The 15405-nt window shown below is 41.3% G+C and overlaps 1 protein-coding gene across 1 annotated transcript in view; it reads right to left on the bottom strand.

Annotated features, from left to right (window-relative positions):
* The window catches only part of LOC149150698 (uncharacterized), a 96494-nt gene that overhangs the window by 72378 nt on the left and 8711 nt on the right, over positions 1–15405 (bottom strand). The window lies entirely within an intron of this gene.

Raw genomic sequence — 15405 nt, 5'->3', positions numbered from 1 at the left:
GATCTATAATTATAGTTCTAAGTTGGAAAGCCATATTTCATGAACAACTGGTATATCCCGTTGTTAAATTGCATCCATCTTTGCACTAAACTCTCAAGATAATATATATTACATTTTAGTAAATAATGAGATTATTTAATGACATAACAGACACAAAAGTAGCTTTTATTTCATGTCACGTCAAATTCAATCATAAATACTAAAATACATATGTATAACAACCTCCGAAAACTAGGCAGTGGGCCCTTGAATGATCGAAGATGAAGACGTAGTAATGATGTTATTTGCTTTGACATTCGAAGGGGATGTTAGGGATTGGTACATTAGCCTTCCCCCAGCTAGTATCAGTGACTTTGACCAATTTGAAGACCTCTTCAAGAAAAGGTGGGCCACAGATGCTAATGGAAACATTGTCATTGAAAAGTTCTACCATTTACAAAAGAAATCAGATGAAGATATTAGAACTTTCATCCAAGTATTTGATAGGATTGTTAGGGATATCCCTGATCGCCTCAAGCCTATTGATGCCCAAATCCTTGAAAAGTTCATCAAAGCAGTCCAAGGCCACCTAACATATCAACTTAGAGATAAGAAGCCTAAAACTCTTGCTGAAGCGAAGGAAATGGCCATTGAAATCGAACAAAATCTAAATGTTGCTCATATTGAAATGTTCAATTTTCCTAGAGCTAAGGTTGAAACTAAAAAGAGGAAGGCCAAGTAGCAAGTTGAAAAAACATTAGTCATCATGTGCAAGAAACTTGAAAAACTGCCTGATGACGCGAATGCTAAGGATGGGATGTATAAGAATAAGTTTACCACTCTAGAAAAAGGGCAAAGATCTGCTTTCTCTTCGAAAAACAAGGTCTTCGTCAAGAAACATAATGAAGAAGGAAAGCAGGTTCAACCAAATGTCCCTAATACTTTAGCCCCAACCAATGCAATGGAACAAGGGGACTCATCTTCCGAAGAATATCAAAGTGATAGTTCTAGTGAAGAAAGTGAAGATGAGGAGGGTGGTGAGCAAATGAATGTAGTCAATGAATCCCAAGCTTTCAACATCATATTAGGTGGCACATATACTCATCCTCAAATTAGTGAAGTAAAACTTAAGGAAGAACAAGATGAACCTATATTGAATACAGAGGATAGTGGAAGGTTTAAGGGATTGCAATATTCTAGGAAGAATGACAAAGGATCTTCCTCAAGCTCTAAGACATCAAAGGAGAAGGATCTTCCTCCTAAGGAACCCCCAAAGAAAGATCCCCCTAGGAAAGATAACATCAAAAAGTACCCTCCTAAAGGGGAGCCCAAGTAAAGAAGTAGAGTTAGACATTGATGTGAGCGTTGCTGTGAGTAAAATGAGTATGCAGGTTCCCATAAAGGAGATTGTGAAGATCCCATCCCAAAGAAGGCAAGTAAAGAAAGCTTTGGGGCTTGATGAAGATGACCCACCTATTATGTTGCAAAACATCCATTTTACTAAAACCAATCCCAGCCATGAACCATTCCTATTGACCTTAAACATAAATAACCTTCTTCTCCACAATTGCATGTTGGATTCAAGGGCTTCTACAAATATTATGCCACTTAAGGTCATGAAACAACTCAAGTTGAATATCACCCGGCGTTATAAGAATGTATGTGGGTTTGATTCTAGATCCATTCCCGTTAAGGGCCTTATCAAAAGACCTCAAGTAGCATTAGCTATAAATGAAGACATATCTTTGCTCATGGACGTTGTTGTTATTGACATACCTAATGTGTGGGGAATGTTGTTATCTAGAAAATGGGGTGCTTCTCTAGGTGGACAACTTCAAATGGATTTATCTTACACCGTCATTCCTCAGTCTGATGGCACCCCATTCATCCTTTATAGGGAACTCCAATTTCCGACTCATGTTGAGGACCTTGGTCTCCTCCCATATCCCAATAAGCTTTCTAAGCTCGAGGACTCAAACGCCCTTGCCACTCATCCTCCCCAAGAAGTTTATCTCCTTAAAAGGCCTAACCCTAAAGAGAATAAGCCTAAAAGGAAGTGGGTGCAAAAATCTAAGAGAGAATTTAAGGTTCGGGAAGTAGTGTTGGTTGACAAAAACCCTGTGCCTATCAAGATCCATGGTAAGGTTGGTGAGGGATACTATTACATAGCAAGACTTGATGACGATCTTTGGCCTAACCCCATCAAGGCTAGTCATATTACCACTTTCTTGGATACTTGACATTGTACATTATGTATGTTAGAGTAGGATGCATTTGCATTTTGATTTTGCATAGCTACTATCTAAATATCATGTTCTCATGCTAGAATAGGTGGATTTAGATTAGATTTGCATCATAGAATAGATTTTCCTTTCGGTATGGTTTTTATTATTTGATGAAAACATGGGCGATAAAAGGACACCCAAGATAGATGCTTCCAACATTGTTTGTGATGTGCAGGATACAGGTCTACGGTCCCAAAGGATTGTTGGTGTTCTCATGACCTCCTGTTTGAGTAAATGGTTCGTGCACTCTCCAGTGAGCTCATGTCCCAGTTGGAGCCAGATGTTACCCACCAAAAGTGGGTGACCCCATATGAGAATTTTTCTCCTGGATATGTCTTCAGCGAGCAACACCTGACAGCCACCAATGTAGTCGATGTATTGTGCCATTTGATCTCCGCTCCCTGAGCCAATCATATGTCCCCTTGCCCATCTGTCGAGAGCATATGTTTGAAGGTGGGCAGTCCGATCCTAAAGGTATTTTTTCTTTGTGCAATCATATTTTTCTGCTTGTTTTTCCTTGGGCACTTTAGGCATGGATTATTGGGTGACTTCAAAGAAGGAAGGGATTTGACTGTAGTTTTGTTCCTTCACCTTAAATGGGGGGTTAATCCTCAATACTAGTCCGGTGGGATCTCCCCTATTGGCTTACAAATTTAGGAAGGGCACTACTTGGGAAACCCCGATTTCGGTAGCGCGGTCTTGTTTTCCTATTTCTCAATTTTCACTCCCCTCCGCACATTACCAGCCCTATTTCATCATCTTCCCTCTCTAGGTCCACATGACCACTAGGTCCACAAGGCACTGGTACACCCCCCTCCCCTTGTCCACATTTTTGGGTCAGGCCTCGAAATGTTGCTCGGAGGTTGGTGCAGCTAGGAAAAAAAGGTTAAAAGCATATCATGGCCACAAGCAAGAAACAAAAGAAACGAACATTGTTAAATGCAAAAGATGGTCGGGACATTATATTAGCAGGTGGACAAAAGCCAAACATGAGCTCTACCCCTCATTATGGCCATCACCCTAGTTCCTAGGGCCCCATGAGTGCCCCCACATCATTAAGGAACCCATGCACGTCCCAACCCCTGGCAGGCGATAAACTGCATCACCTTAAGGGGTAATAATTGCTTATATCATACACAGCATGATCTCATCTCCTGGAGCCCCAAGCAGTAATACAAAGAAAAATCAAGAAAAGGCAAAGGAAAATGAAGAAGGGTGGAAAAACAAAGGTCGGGATAACTCATGTATCCACAATTGCTCCCTCCTACATCTATACACCTAAATATGTGGACATCCCTCATCATTACCATCCTTGAACCCATGGCATTTGGCTTTAAGACCCCTGTGTCTCTTTCCATCTCATCACTATTCACATGACCCCTATCAATTGAAGGATATACCTTGGACCTATCTTTCCCCTTAGGGGTTGGGAACACCGAATAGGGTTGTTTATTAGCCACTCCTACCTAGGGAGGTATCATTATTACAAGCTTAAAGCCCCAAATTTGGAAGGGAAGTCCATTATGAAGTCTCAATGTGCCCTTGATTAACAAGCTTGTCTCACTTAGATGCACTAATGAATTATTGTAACTGAAGGTGAGGAAGCACACTGGATCTTATATGTACTTGGCAGGAGGTTTCATCATGGGCTGAGCAACTTAATTGGGGCCCAAGCCCACCAGAAGATCATATTGACACCCCTAGGGGATGCGTTGAGAGTCATGGGACTCCATCATGTGTTAGAGCATCATTTCATGCCATGGGCACCCTCAGCACCTTCATCAGTTTATTCATTGCCCCACATTATTCGTGAGATGATGCACTTGGACTAACGTGCCCCAGTCGGCTTAGCATGATCATGGCAGTTGATCCGAGGCCCAGAGGAGGTTTGTCTCACCCTTGAGACATGTGAGGGCAGACAACATCATCAGAATCCTCATTTGGAGCATTGTACAGGCTTTTCTTTCATCTGCAGACCCATGAGACCAGCAGTTGTGCCCCAAACCCACTTTGGGGCCCCACATGATGACTTGCATGGAAAATTAGGGGTCATCCCCTAATTCATCTTTATTGGAGCCCTCTCTCTCATCATGGCACTTAGAGGACTCAACATGGCCCTCCAACGGCCCTACATCATCATGACATCATCAACTCAGCTTGCATATGGATGGCTTATTCATAACTTGTGATAGCTACTTGGTCGGCTTGTGACCAAGACTTGTTTTTAGCACATTATTTTATAATTTTGGGGGCTCATTAGGCTAATTCGATTTAGAGAGACTCATATAAATAGAAGTGAGTCTCATTTGTGAGAACTCATCATCATCACTTGGGATTTTCGGCCCTCTTAAGCAACTTCACACTTTTTCTCTTGGATCTTTTGGAGTATCTTGGATGCACTATGATATTTGGAGTTGATTTTTTATCTTGTCTTGGAGCTACTTCTTGAATATGGATGGATATATTGCATGGCTATTTTGTAAGTGCTCTTGTTGATGAAATCTTTCTTTGCAAATTGTCTAATGTATGTAATTGTTGCAACTAGAGTAAATGCTATTGTGCCCTAATTTCGTTGAAGATAATTTTGAAAGCTATTTGGTTGGCTCTTGCATATATTATTCATGGTATAGCATGTAATGAATGTTGGTAGTGATGAAATGTTATTTTTCTTCATGAAACTCCATATTCTAATAGTAGGTAATTATTGAAAGGTCATAGCTAGGGCATCATCATTTGACCTCCTTGGCGACAAATTTGGCTTATCTAACGAATTTAGTACTCCATAAACCCAAGGAAGAATGCACTGTCCTAGGTCGTTTGGTGATCAACTTCTCTTTCCTCCTTTTCTTCTCCCAAAATTTTCGGCCCCTTTTCCTAAGACGGCGAGCTAGGGCATCAAACAAAATCTATTAGAGAGTGAATTTCCGAATTTCGCTTAGACAGGAATCTTCCTTGAGGTTTTGTCTAGAGAATCTCCAATTTTAGTGGATTTCTCATGGTTATCTGTCCATAAATACATGTGCCCTAGAAGGGAAACCTAGCTTGTATTTCCTTGGATAGGTGGCTTTCTTGAGGGTTGTATGAGCATAGTATTCGTTGGAATAAATCTCAAGAAACCCTTTCTCCTCCCTTGCCTTGACCTAGTGAGTACCTTGGAAGCATTTCTTCCCACGATCATTCATAAAACCCTAGGTCTAGCGCAAGTTTTCCTTAGGTCTCTCAAAGAGAGCGAAGAGCCATTGGAAGTGTCAAATCATCACATAGAGCTTCTTTGAGAGGTCCTACCTCATCTCCTAGAGTCTTAACCTTAGGAATACCTATTATCATCGTCTTATCTAAAACCTTAAGTCTTGATCTCTTCATCTTAAAACTTTTCCTAGAGAGCATGTTAGCTTCCTTGATGCATTGAGCCATTGTTGTGTCTCACCTCGAATGGGCTTGGTGGAATCACTTCATACCTAAATCATTGATCTATCCATCCTAAGTGATTCCCTTCCTATCGAGACTCCTCCCATCGGTGAAAGTCCATAAAGAGCAGGGGACCTTGACTAAGGTGACAGTGGGTCATTGTCCCATTGTTGTCACTTAGTCTAGTAGTTGTCCCTTAGGTTTCCCTTCCTTAGGGCCCTACTAGATTGTGTGGTAACAATTACTCTTGATGAAATCAGACATCCCACTATGCAGAGACAACCAAGAACCAACTCATATAGGCACGTGATAGCAATTAGTAGGGTTTTGAAGATGACAATGTCTCTAAGCCTCTAAAATAGGGCTTCAGTGACACAGGGTCAAAAGCTTTCCAAAAATCTACAAAGCAACAATAGACTTTCAAACAACAATGTCATGCCTCCTCAATGATGGCCTGGAAGGTAAAGATGCGATCAATTATGAAGAGGTAGGCTCTAAAGCCCAGTCTTGTTTGTTTTTATTTTTTTCTTGTGTTGTAAACTAGTATATTTTCTATGTTGAATGCTTGAATGTTTTCTTCTCCTACTCTTTCTCATATCTCCTTCTCCATCATTCTATTGCAGGTAGCAAGTCATTCTCAAGATTCAACAAGCATGATGGGTATGTCAATGTGATTTATACTTTTGGTTCCATTTTTATTATAATGGTGGCGTTAGGAAGTAGAAATATCATGGATGATGAGGAAGAAGTAAGAACTAGAAGCAAGCAACACATACCATAAGAGGAGGAAAAAATGGAAGGGGATGATGAAGATCACGAAACTAACAATGATGATAGGCAAAAAGCCAAACAAACTTTAACACACTTGTGGAAGTATGTGACAAAGCTTGGGGGGGGTAAAGGGGGACAGAGCCATACAATTTATATGCCCCTATTGTTATAAAACTTACAGAGGATCATATACTCATGTATGAAAGAATCTCTACAGGATTATGCCATGGGATGAAGGTAAGACTATAGGAGTTAAAACTTGTGAGTGCCAAAGAAAGATAAAACAAACACAGGAAGGAAACGCAGACACAGAAAACAAATCCAAAAAGTCAAGGGTTGAATCTGGAACCTCAAACTCACAATAACGTTTAGTGATTGATCCCCATTCCCCCATGCTAGTGGATTCTTGCATATGCATATGGGCTATAGAACAATATCAAATTTCCTTGACAAAAGTTGTAGGGAAGACACGGATGGAAAAATATGCAAGTTTCTCTATGCATGTGGCCTAGCATTCAAAGTTCTTTGCTGACTCTATTGGCATGAAATTGTACAAACCATCAATGGTGCCTCTAAAGGATATAGGAGCCCCAAGTATGACAAAGCCACAACCATGGGACTTGACAAGGAAACAGCCAATATCGATAGTGCTCTGGAACAATTTCTGAATGATTGGACCAACTATAAGGTATTCATTGTATCTAATGGTTGGGAAAATGTTAAAATCGGGCCATTGATAAATATTCTTGGTGTCTTTGCTAGTGGTGTAGTCTTTCTTTCATCCCATGACTACTCAAATCATTACAAGAATGGTATTAATATTGCAAAACCCTTAATTATCCATTTTCCCTATACAACTGCGTGCAACTCAAACCCAGTGAAGTGTGTTCTAAGCTATAGTCGGTATCCAGCCAAGCTGCTCCTGGGCTAACCATGGCTTGTCTCAACAACTTGTCATCATCCTCCACCCTTGTCCAATGTCCAACATCATCTTGTTTTCCCAACATCTAGCAAGCCTTGGAGAGGAGTACCCTACAAGGCTATCACTAGAATAAGAGACAATAATGGGGTAATGGCCCACTGTCACCACAGCCAAAACCCCCTACTCTTTATCAATTTTCACAATGGGAGGAGTCGATATAAGGTCACCTAAAAGAGGTATTCTAGATATGACCAAGAGGCTTCTAAGGGAGAGGCTCAGCTTAAGTACAAGGCTCCAATCAACAACTGAAGGCAATTCGCTTTCATAAGAGAGGTCGAATTTGTATCACACAAGACCTAGGACTTGGTTAGTAGGTCGAGAGTTGGGATGGCCAAAGGTCAAGGTATAGAGAAAGGCTTTCCCATAAGGTATTTTAGCAAGGATATGGCACATGAAACCCTCAATAAGCTCCCAAGTTGAAGCTAAAACCAAACTAGGGTTTTACCCTAGGGCAAGGAAATTTATGGACAATTGGAATGAATGCCTAACAAAGTGAGTGATTTTGTGGCAACCACCCTACCCCTGATATTTAGACTTTCAAGAGCCAAAATTTTCCTTCCTAGCCAATTCGCACTAGACCCTATGTGGTCACTTAGCCTTAAGATGGCCAAATTAGGTAGAGAGAAAGAAAGAGAAAAGCTTATGGATAAATTTTGATTTGATCACTAGCAAAGGATGGGCAGTGCCTAGTTCTAGGGTTGATGGAGTCTATGGGATCTTTAAGTTGGCTAAAACTTGCAAAGGAGTAAGGATATTTTGATGCCCTAGCATCAAAACCCTAACTATTACCTTTGCGAGGGATTGAAAGTCACCTGGAAGAGCTAAAGTAAGATCACCAAGGGGATTGTCATTCACATATCATACTATGATAGTGCATGCAATAATATGACCTAGCTTCCATAAAATTGATCTTCAATCAAATTAGGGCACAAAATTTTAACCTAGATCACCAATTTATTCCATACATTAGATATGAAATAGAAATTTTCAATAAAAAAGCACTTACAAGATAATATCCATGAACAATCCAATCATCAATCCAAGATAACTTCTCCAAAGACATGACAGCTGATATTTTTCTTGGATTCCTCTCTCCGAGAGGTGTAGGATTGATCTAAAGATCATTCGATTCTGACATGTACAAATGAAGTTATGAATTTATTTTAATTATGGTCAAAATGTCAAGGTTGGCTAGCAAACTTATGTAGGCTCAGAAGCCCAACAGTCACGTCTATTCATCCTCAACATTGCATATAAATAGAAGGTGACTTAGCCTCATTTGGACACACTCATCTTCACACTTCTCTCTCTCTCTCTCCTCATTGATTGGGTACGGATTTCTGGGCCTCTCTCTCTCCACACGTCCGAAATTTCAGGAGGCCGAAATTTCAGGAGACCAAATTTTTGGACACTTCGACCAACGTTGACTATAGCTAGGGCTGACCGCAGGTGGGATATTTGACCAGATTTTGACACGGTTGTTTTTGGGTTGTTTTGAGGGTTGATTCATCTTGTTGTTTGGAGGCCGAAGTTGACTGAAGTTGACCAATTTATTGAGGGTCAATCTGCCCTGTTGACCAGCGTTGACTTTTCTGGTTAGGGCTCTTTTACTGCTGTTATAAATTATCAAATTTGTAAATTGAACTATCTCTCTCTGTTGAACTATTGAAGACTATAAGAAGAATCGATCAAGGGTTTCCCCACATTGGGGTCTGTCCGTGGCTGGTGCCACGTCTTGTGTCCTCTTGTCTTGGCTTGTCTTCAACTGTTTATGTTTATGTTCTATCTGCATTTTACTATCATGTTGATGTGATTGCTAATCTGAATATTGATACTGGGCTAATAAAGAAATTGAAGTAAAATTGCTCTAAAGCATAGAACATACCATTGTTGCCTAAAATTAACATGGTATCAGAGTTGAGGTGAAGACAAAGCCCAAGTAAGAGTGAAAGAGAAATCACCAAAGACAGTTGGACAAGGACAAAAGGTTCAATGGGTTCCTCATCCTACTTCCCAGCTGAAGACAAGCTCCATGATAAATTTGACTATCATGGATGGAAGATGTCTCTTGATTTGACCTTGGAAGAAAAAGAAGTGATGGACTATGTGCAGGGTAAAATCCCTGAACCTCCTTCAAATGCACCGGTTGCTGCGAAGACCAAGTACAATAGGGCTGAAGTCAAAGCAAAGAAGATTATCAAGGATTCCATTGACAAGCATCTAGTGGCCTACATCTCCAAATTGAAGACCTCCAAGGAGATCTACAACAGGTTGGTCGACATGTTCAAGGTTAGTAATGCTAATCAAATTCTATTTCTCAAGAATAAGTTGAAGGATATTAAGAAGGGCAAGGACGAGGATATTCAATCCTATTTCTTGAGGATTACTGAGATCAAGAATGATCTACTCTCGATTGGAGAAGTCATTCCTGACAAGGAACTTACTCTCACCACCCTTGGAGGACTCCCACCTGAGTGGTATGTATTTAGAACCACCGTCCTCAACAATGATCGAATTCCAGGGTTTGAAGAATTGATGTCGAGATGCATTCAAGAAGAAACAAGAATGGTGGAGCAAGAAATGCCTTCTAATAGAAGCAACCCCACTGCATTCTCCGTTCACGCCAAAAGGAAAAATAATGCAGGGTCTAAAGGTCATTTCCATGGAAATCTTGGATCTTAGGGAGGAAGAAAGGGCAGGTGCTTTGTTTGCAATAAGTTTAGCCACTATGCAAGGGAGTGTCCAAATAGAAGGGACACATCGCATGATGATGATCACAATCATTCCAGGGGCAACTTCAACAACAACGATCAAAGGAATGGCAGGTCCAATGGTAAAGGAAAAAGGAATGCAGGACATCAAGGAAATGGTCGACCCTCTAAGAAATCTAGGAACTCCAGGTATGAAGAATCAAATGTTGTTAACAATAAGCAAAAAGAGTACTATCTTATATCGTCCCTCTCCACTGCTTCTCCTCCGCACACTATGGGAAATTGGTTGATTGATAGTGGTGCCTCAAGGCACTTCACCGGATACAAGGAAGCCCTCTCTAATCTGATAGAAAAGGAGACAAACTTGGAGATCATCCTTGGAGACAATGCCACCTATCCCGTGAAGGGAGTAGGGACTGTTACCCTTCAATAGAATCAAGGTAACATTATTCATTTGCAAGAAGTATTATATGTACTTGATCTCAAGAAGAACCTGGTGTCCATTTCAGCCATGGAGGACAAAGGATTCAAGGTGGCATTCATCGATGGAAAGGTACATGTTTGGAAAATAAATTTTAAAGATGCTTTTACTCATAGGTTCAGGGTTGACACTTTGTATCAAGTTGGAGGAAGTCCACTGGGAGCCATGTCTTGCGACACATCTTTATAATCTAATCTATGGCACCGGAGGTTCGCCCATCTTCATTATAAGGCCCTACCCGATGTGAGACAGATGGTGACAGGTATGCCCGAGTTCAAAGTAGAGCATGAAGGTGTATGTCCGGGATGTGCCAAAGGAAAACTTACAAGGGGACCATTCCCCTCAAGTAATAGCAAGACCACAAATATATTGCAATTGATCCACTCTGACATATCTGGTATGATGCCCGTAAACTCTTTGGGAGGATATTTATATTATCTCACCTTTACGGATGATTATTCTCGCAAGACCTGGATCTACTTCTTGAAGAAGAAGGATGAAGTGTTCACCTGGTTCCGACACTTCAAAGCCTTGATCAAAAACCAATCCGAGAAGAAAATCAAGATATTGAGCACTGATAATGGGACCGAATACGAATCCAATGAATTCCAAGATTATTGCAGAGAAGCTGGCATTAAGAGGGAGACTACAATGCCACACACTCTTGAGCAGTATGGTGTGGCTGAAAGGAAGAATCGCTCTATTGTAGAAGCAGTTCGTGCCATGCTTCAGGATCGAGGTCTTTTGAAGTTCTTATGGGTTGAAGCTGCAAATACTGTCGTGGATGTTCAAAACCGATGCCCTCATCAAGCATTGGACCAGTTTGATAAATTCTATTGCAGATATCACACCATTATACAGAAACAAATATATGCACAAGAATCAAACACATCAACATAGTTATTTTTGGACAATTGTCCCCGGAAAAACCCAATGCGGGCAAACCGGTGTAGCAGAGGAGTTTTTTATTAATCTTCAGCAACAATCGCTTTTAAAGAAAAAAATTGCATAGACACTGGGAGAAAACACATGAGACTTTTCTCCAAGACTTTCTAACACCCTGGAGGACTTCCTTTCCCTACTAGGTCAGCCCTGCATCACTCTGCGCTACTTTGTCCTTCTCTACGTCATCCACTGCGTCTCTCTATGCGCTATCTCTCAGAGTCCCTGCGTCACCTCTTATGATCTTCCTGACTGCTGCTAATCACCCCCTCTTCCTCCACCCTGCAACTCTCCCTCTGAAATCAATTTCACTCTCTTTGAAAATCGATTTTCCTTGGGATACTGAGTATCTGCTGGTGTGTCTCCAAATGACCCTCAAGTCTTCTCTTATACTTTTCTTGTTGATGAATCAACGGCTGAGATTAAGTCCCTAATCAACGGCTAAGATTAAAATAGACTTGATCCTCGTCTCTTAGAAGCTTCTCATCCTTATCTTTATTAATACCCATTAATATTTTTTACTTTCCTAAGTTTAGACTTAGGAAGCCATTAAAAATATTAATTATTTTAATAACTCCTCATCCGGATGGAACTTCCCAAAACGATTTCTGGGACTTGGAGATCTCATGTACCTTAGCCTCTCCACCAATTTTCATGGCTAGAGCACATTCGATGCTACCACAAATCAACACTCCCTCTTAGTGAGGAATGTGCTCTAATAATGCTCCACCACTAAACCATCACAATGATCCTTCCGCATCGGTACCTGTGTTGATGTTTGGCCTGCTGCCTCACATCATCTACACTGCTGCTTGCTATACTACTGCCCATGACACTGCCACTGCCACTGCTACATCTGTACTGCAACTCCCTCTCAGTATGCTGCCCACGCTACCCATAACACAGCTAACTGTTGCACTGCAACACCTGACACTTATCTATTTCTGCTACTGAAATGGATTCTTTACCATCCCCGTCTTCTCCCTGAAATAAACGAACTTTGTTCTTCCTAGGGCCTTGGTGAGGATGTCTGCCACCTGTTCTCCTGTAGGAGTGTAGCTCAACTGTACAGCTCCTCGTTGGACACAGTCTCTGACAAAGTGACACCTGATATCAATGTGCTTCGACTAATCATGAAATATTGGATTCTCAGAGAGCTTGATGCAATTCTGATTATCACACATGATCCTGGTCGCATCCATCCTCCTACGGAATACGTTCACAAGCAATTTTCTAAGCCATATGGCTTCGCGAGAACCTGTGCTAGCAGCCATATATTCTGCTTCAGTTAAGCTCAGAGCTACGGATTTATGTTTCCTACTGCACCAGGAAGTCATCCCCGATCCAATGTTGAAACAGTACCCAGTGGTACTTTTCCGATCTACTAAACTTCCAGCCCAATCTGCGTCAGTGAACCCACTCAGCCTGATGTCATTACTTCTGGTGTACAATAGTCCATACTCGACAATTTCCTGTATATATCTGAGAACATGTTTGGTTGTTGCCCAATGCGCCCTCTTAGGTTCCACCATGAACTGACTGAGGGTGTTGACAGTGTAACAAATGTCTGGCCTGGTATTGACCAGATACATCAAGGACCCTATGAGCTACCTGTATAAGGTGGGATCAACATCTTTGTCTTCTGATGCATCAATTTTCTTCCAGTTGGTGATCATTGGAGTAGCCATACGCCTACAGTCCTGCATCCTAAATCTCTTCAGGATTTCTGTAGCATATCTCCCTTGTCCAAGGAAGATCTCACCCTTCTGCTGCTAAACTTCCAACCCCAGGAAATAATGCATCTCTCCCAAATCCTTCATGTCCAATTCTGTGGCTATATTCTTCTTGCAGTTCTCGATGAGCCTAGATGATCCTATCAAGAAGAGATCATCCACATATAATACTAAGACTAGAGGCTCATTCTCTACAACCAGATAGTAGAGATTGGGATCGACATCACTCTTGACGAACCCCATCTTCTGCAAGTAGCCACCAATTCGACCATACCATGCTCTAGGTGCCAGTTTGAGCCCATACAAGGCTTTCTTCAATCTGCATACATGGGATTTCTTCTCATGTGTCTCAAAGCCTTCTGGTTGTTCAATGTATACTTCCTCTTCTATCACCCCGTTCAAGAATGTCGTTTTGACATCCATCTGATGAATCTCCCACCCCATCTATGCTGCAAGAGATATCACGGTTATAATAGATGTATACCTAGCTACTGGAGCGAAGGTCTCTTCGTAGTCTATTCCTTCCTTCTAAGTGTTAGTGTCAGTCTTTCCAGCGTTCCTCCAGTGATCAAATATGCTCTTACAAAGTGATCTCAGAGTGTCAAGGTCAAATTTTGTCATTTCAAAGAGTTTTCAAGCAAAATTTGGTCACTAGGCATTAGGTCTAGGGTTTGCTTTAACTCCTTCTAAAGTTGTCAAAATGTCGGTCCATGTCATTATTCAGCTGAGTCTATCATCATTCATAGGGTTGTCATTATCATCTCAGTGTCTAATGAGTCATTGTACACCTTGTTCATGCTTCAGTTGTGCCTTGGCAAGGTCATTTCCCTCTCCTAGGGTTTTGAAGGCAATTTCTCTTGGACGGTCAAGTCATCGGCAAAACTTGTATCCAGATGTTCATACACCTTCCCCTATCCTTAAAATACCCTATCAAATGCTTCCCATCCCTTAGATCCCCAAAATTCCTCATTTTTGCACAAACCCTAGTTTCTAGCTACAACCTGGCAATTTTCTAGGTTTGGCCTGTGTTTTGCCCTTTTGGACCCCTTCCCCTCGCTCAATCTCTGAGATTCCACTTTCCCCTGCTTCCTAACATCCCTCCCCACTCCCAAAAATTTCCCCAAGAATTTAGAAGCCCCCTATCCCCTTCATTTCGCTCCATTTCGACAAAATTCCTTGTTTCACACATCGGGACAAGTCGCACTCAAATGATGTTCCAGAGCAATAAAAGATGAATTTTGGAAAATTGAGAGAGGTTTTTGTCCATAACATGCCAAAGAAGAAAAACCTCCTTCACTTTTTGCACAGGTGTCATGGTTTTAGAGAAATGTCAAAATTGCAATCGCCAAATCCAAGGAGGTTGGCCAAGGCACTAAAACGACGGAAAAGGCCCGATCCACTCCAAATTTTGGCCAAAGCCTCTTTGACTGAGCAAGGCACTAAATAGCCTAGCCACAGCACAAATCCCAAGAAATTTTGAGAATTTTTGGTGAATTTTGGCATTTTCAGGCAATTTGCAGGTTTTTCCCATTAACGGGTCTCACCCCCCGCGCGACCCTTCATCATGGCAACTCCATTTGGCAAAAACTCAGCATTTCCAGATTTGTCATGCAAAGTTACACATGCTCATGGATGGACTTGAGATTTGGTGAAGTTTTGGGTCTCCAGAAGGTCAAAAAATGAACAAAAATTGACTTTCTGCCACATTTTTGAGTTGCAGAAAGCAGTCTTGGGAGATTTGATTTTTGACAGGGCAAATGAACTCCAAATTCAAAAATTCCAGTTGGGTTGGAAAGTAGACTCACAGACCTTTCCAACAAGCCTACTCTTGCCCAATTTGGACACCGGGAAGTGCCCCAAATATGGCTCCAAAGGCACGCGACCCGTCAGGCAGATTTTTCCAAAAATGCACTGTACAGCTTTGAAAAGCGCAGTTTGACCTAGTTTGACTTTTTGGGGTGAATTGTGATCCTCTTTGATGTAATTATTGTACTTTTTAGACACTTTTACTCTTATGTAACATTTCTAGAATATTCATTCATGAAAAGGATAAATATTAAATGAATGATATGGTTTCCTAGCTTATAGAGGCAAGTTGTTTTGACTGCCTAGT

Source organism: Pinus tabuliformis, chromosome 9 (assembly GCF_031772625.1).
Source record: "Pinus tabuliformis cultivar Carrire ecotype Pingquan chromosome 9, CPIR1, whole genome shotgun sequence".
Classification (NCBI taxonomy): domain Eukaryota; kingdom Viridiplantae; phylum Streptophyta; class Pinopsida; order Pinales; family Pinaceae; genus Pinus; species Pinus tabuliformis.
This window is presented reverse-complemented; position numbering and strand designations above follow the sequence as displayed.